Raw genomic sequence first — 5,000 nt, 5'->3', positions numbered from 1 at the left:
GTTGTTGCTTCATTTTTCCTCCTCCTCATGTCCACCTAATCTATGGCTTTACATCTGTGCATCTTTATATCTGAAGTAAAAGGAGAAAAAGCGTAAAAAAAATAAGTACAAAAAATCACTAATGCAATAGTCAAGCTTTATTCCTGCATCCCTTTCATTGGTAAACTACAGTGTTCTCAGTTCATTTCCATTTTTTTTTCCTCTTATGATTTGAAAAGAGAAGAGTGTGAAGGCACCTCTGGATCTCAGTTGCTCCTACAGTTTGGAAACTCTCTAACAATCTAACTTTTTAGAAGGATTTTTGGTCTTTTGTGGTCTTGGTTTGCCTCCTTTTCACGGAAAAATACAAGAAAAAAGAGAAAAGGAAAATAGAGAAAAGAAAAAGAAAAAGAAACGAGAACAATATGAAAAGGTGAGTTAGAAAAAATAAATGATGGAAGATAAGTGACGGAAGCACTGAAGGGGATACATTTTGAAAAGTTTCTCAGGTGTAGCTGTGATACACGTAAAATATAACACGTATGAAGAAATTCTTAAAAAAAAAAAACTTCAGTTGAAATCGATTCTCACCGTTCTCTTGAAACTTGAAAATAGGAAAGAAAAAAAAAACTAAAAACATAAGAGCTCACGAGAACAATGAAAATAACAACCAACAGAGAGGTAAAAAGTCCCCAGGAGAAGAATAAAACAAAAGAAAATTAACACTTTCCCCGTAGCAGCCTTGACCCAACACGGAGGAAGATAACAAGGGAGGAGGGTGGGTGGTAGAAAAAGAGAAAGAAATGTACGTATATATATTAAGAGGAGAGAAAGGGAAAGGGGAATCAAGATATAAGTTGAGAGGTTATTTTAAGGAACGAAGAGCAAAACAAAAGATCCATAAATATGGGTTAAAAAAAAATATGGATTGATATTGCATAGAAAGGATGGTTGGTGGTGATGAATGATGATGTAGTGATGTAAAGGTGGTGATGAAGGAAAGCTATGAAACACGGGGAGAGAGAGAGAGAGAGAGAGAGAGAGAGAGAGAGAGAGAGAGAGAGAGAGAGAGAGAGAGAGAGAGAGAGAGAGAGAGAAAATGTTTCGTGTATTGTTAGAGTTAAGCTGAAAAATCGACATTCCTAATGGTTAACACACACACACACACACACACACACACACACACACACACACACACACACACACACACACACACACACACACACACACACACACACACACACACACACACACACACACACACACACACACACACACACACACACACACACACACACACACACACACACACACACACACACACACACACACACACACACACACGAACATTTTCTTTCCTCCTCCTCCTCCTACTACTACTACTACTACTACTACTACTGCTGCTGCTGCTGCTGCTGCTGCTGCTGCTGCTGCTGCTGCTGCTGCTGCTGCTGCTGCTGCTGCTGCTGCTGCTGCTGCTGCTGCTGCTGCTGCTGCTGCTGCTGCTGCTGCTGCTGCTGCTGCTGCTGCTGCTGCTGCTGCTGCTGCTGCTGCTGCTGCTACTACTACTACTACTACTACTACTACTACTACTACTACTACTACTACTACTACTACCAACAACACCACCACTACCGCTTCCAACATCACCACCACCACCGTCACCACCACCACCAGCACAACAACAACAACAACAGCAACAACAACAACAACAGCAACAGCAACAGCAGCAGCAGCAGCAGCAGCAACAGCAACAACAACAACAACAACAATAACAGCTGCTGCTGCTACTACTACTACTACTACTACTACTACTACTACTACTACTACTACTACTACTACTACTACTACTACTACTACTACTACTACTACCTTTTTCACCACCACCAACGCCATTAGCACCACCACCATAGACAACTATTAACATTACTACTACTACTACTACTACTACTACTGCAGCTGCTACTTTTGTCACTCCCACTATCACCATTGTTCCTATTAAAAAAAAAATAATAATCTTGTACATAGTGGGAGGCCTCTGATCGCAATGATAATACACACACACTTCGTAAACCACGGGGAGGCGAGCAACCCGAGTAACCTTCCTGCACGCCTCTCACGCCGGGGTATATACGAGTACATATAAAAAGCAGTGCGGGTTAGGAGAATAATAGCAATTTTCCATCTAATATATTTTTGCCTGTAAGAAAAAAAATAAGCTTCGTACTCACTTATATTTTTCTTTTTCTTTTACTCTCCCTCCATCTCTTGCTGCTAATTCACTCTGTCACTTACCACCGCCACCGCCACCACCACCACCACCATCACCATCACCACCAACTCTCCGCTTCTACTTGCTGGAAAAATGGGCAAAAAAGATGCTGTTAGGGAATAACCAGTTTACTTCCGAACTTTTTTTTCTTCAGTAATTTGGGTGAAAGTTTGGGAATCAGATTGAAATTGTTTTCCAATGTTTTTATCGCAAGGTTCATTCTGCTCAGTGCCGAGAGAGAGAGAGAAAAAAAATCTTGTTATTAGGAGAAAAAGTTATCGGAAGTAAAGAACAAGAATGCGAGGGACGAGTGGGAAAAAGATTGTTGGGAAGAAGACCCCAAAAAATTATCTGCCCTGAGAAAATGTGTATAATAATAAAAACAGAGAACCGACCATAAAACTGTCAAGAGCAGGGTCCCTCACCACCTTCAGAAGCACGATTCGCCCTCGGGAGCGGGAGTTGGCCCCGCCCCGCCCCTCCCTACTCCCTTCCCAAGCCCATTCCCTTCCCACACCTGGTGGCTGTTGGTGGCTGGTCGCGGCGCCTCAGCCCACCATCAGTATGCACGCCACAGACACTCGGGGGCTGTTTCCTATATCAGATCAGCAACAAACATTTATATATTATTCCTTCTCTCTTTACTTTCATCCCAATCTTTCAATAATGTGAGACTACGTGTGTGTGTGTGTGTGTGTGTGTGTGTGTGTGTGTGTGTGTCTAGGTACCCAGCCCCGAAGATCTCTGCGCCGCTGGTCAAGAGTTCATTGCTTCAATGCTTTGTTTATTCTATTTTATTCCTAATGGCTCGTAATGCAGTAGTGACGCGATAATGTGTGGCTTCATCTGCCTCAGGACCTCGACTTTTACTCGGGTGTGAAGCAGCGCCAAGTGATGATGATGATGATGATGATGATGATGATGATGATGATGATGATGATGATGATGATGATGATGATGATGATGATGATGATGATGATGATGATGATTGTGTGTGTGTGTGTGTGTGTGTGTGTGTGTGTGTGTGTAATATCGTTACATAGAGGTACAAACCCATAAGTAAAAAATAGAAGTATATATATTTTTTTCATCCTTCAGCGTTGATAAAAGTTTCGTCATTGAATTTTGTAGGGGACCATATACTGGAGTGACACAAGCTGCGGCTCACCTTGACTCAGGCTCAGACCTGTTAAACGTGACGAGCCGCGAAATGTGCGTATTTTCTGTCATTTAATATTTTACGGATGACTTGTCTGAATTTTTCTGAATGACTTCATATTCTTCTGCACATTTATGAGTGTGTGTTAATCTCTCACTTATCAGAATCTTTAAGAACATTCCATGTTTTTTTCCGTGAATGAATATTGAAAAATGTTGATATTGGAGCAGATTATTTCAGAGAGAGAGAGAGAGAGAGAGAGAGAGAGAGAGAGAGAGAGAGAGAGAGAGAGAGAGAGAGAGAGAGAGAGAGAGAGAGAGAGATTTCAGAGAGAGAGAGAGAGAGAGAGAGAGAGAGAGAGAGAGAGAGAGAGAGAGAGAGAAGCTTAGGCACACAAGTAGGAGAGGCCTACCCATGCTCTTATCCCAGCAGCAGGTCACGTTTCAGCTCCCGAGCTGCTGTGTAGTCTTGATAAAGCCTCGCAGCCCTGCCCAGCCACTCCCGCCGCCCCTGCCGCCTCTTCACCACCCGCCCCTGCCGCCAACTCACCACCCGCTCTTCACCCAGCCTGCCCTACCCCGACACTATACCTCCCATGCAGGCCCGCACCACCCGCTCATCACCCAGTTATACCTATTCCAGTCACTCCTCCCCGAATTCCCTTTCCTTCCTCCCTCCCCCTGTTCCTTCCCCCAGCTCCCTTCCCCCAGATCCTTTCCCAACTCCATCTCCCAGCTTCCTTCCCCCAACTCCTTCCCCCAGCTCCATCCGCCAGCTCCCTCCCCCTGCTCCCTCCCCGTGCTCCGTTCCCCTGCTCCCTCCCCCTGCTCCTTTCCCCTGCTTCCTCCCCCCAGCTCCTTCTCTGTTCCTCTCCCCAGTCGTCCCGCACCCTGGTGGGGAATGGGGCAGTGAAGGGCTACTGGTGAGGGCATAAAGAGTTGGATTTCACAACTGTGTCGGGAATAAGCGACGTGCCTATCGAGTTTATGACTGTATTTAGATTATGTGTGTGTGTGTGTGTGTGTGTGTGTGTGTGTGTGTGTGTGTGTGTGTGTGTGATATTAGGTATGGCGATTTTTCAGTTTAATTCCAACGATGCACGCCGTTTGGTCTCTCTCTCTCTCTCTCTCTCTCTCTCTCTCTCTCTCTCTCTCTCTCTCTCTCTCTCTCTCTCTCTCTCTCTCTCTCTCTCTCTCTCTCTCTCTCTCTCATCATATGTGCCTAATTTTACGACTTCTTTTAATCACTGCGGCTTTCATCATCATCATCATCATCATCATCATCATCATTGTCAGTTTTAAGAAGTCATACGTGTTTTTTTTCTCTTCCACGAAACAAACTATTAATATTTATCAATTGGTATTTATCTTTTTCTCCTCCACGAAACAAACAATTAGTATTGGTTGCATGTACCGCCTGTTACTCGCATCTCTCGGAACTGTTTTGTGGCACCGTTAGATGGACGGGGAACTGGTCTGCAGGTACTGGTAACCCTCGTGGCTGACTTGTCGCTTGTGTCACCTTCACACTCCGCGCCCCTTCCACTCTCGCAGCCACGCCACCCTGACATATTTGTCCCACTGCAGGATT

The 5,000-nt window shown here is 44.6% G+C and overlaps 1 long non-coding RNA gene across 2 annotated transcripts in view; it reads left to right on the top strand.

Moving 5' to 3' along the window:
• Positions 1–5,000, top strand: part of LOC135101134 (uncharacterized) — a 209,814-nt gene that overhangs the window by 53,908 nt on the left and 150,906 nt on the right. The window lies entirely within an intron of this gene.

Source organism: Scylla paramamosain, chromosome 6 (genome assembly GCF_035594125.1).
Source record: "Scylla paramamosain isolate STU-SP2022 chromosome 6, ASM3559412v1, whole genome shotgun sequence".
Classification (NCBI taxonomy): domain Eukaryota; kingdom Metazoa; phylum Arthropoda; class Malacostraca; order Decapoda; family Portunidae; genus Scylla; species Scylla paramamosain.
Note: the sequence above shows the minus strand (reverse complement) of the source record. Positions and strands in the feature narration are given on the sequence as shown.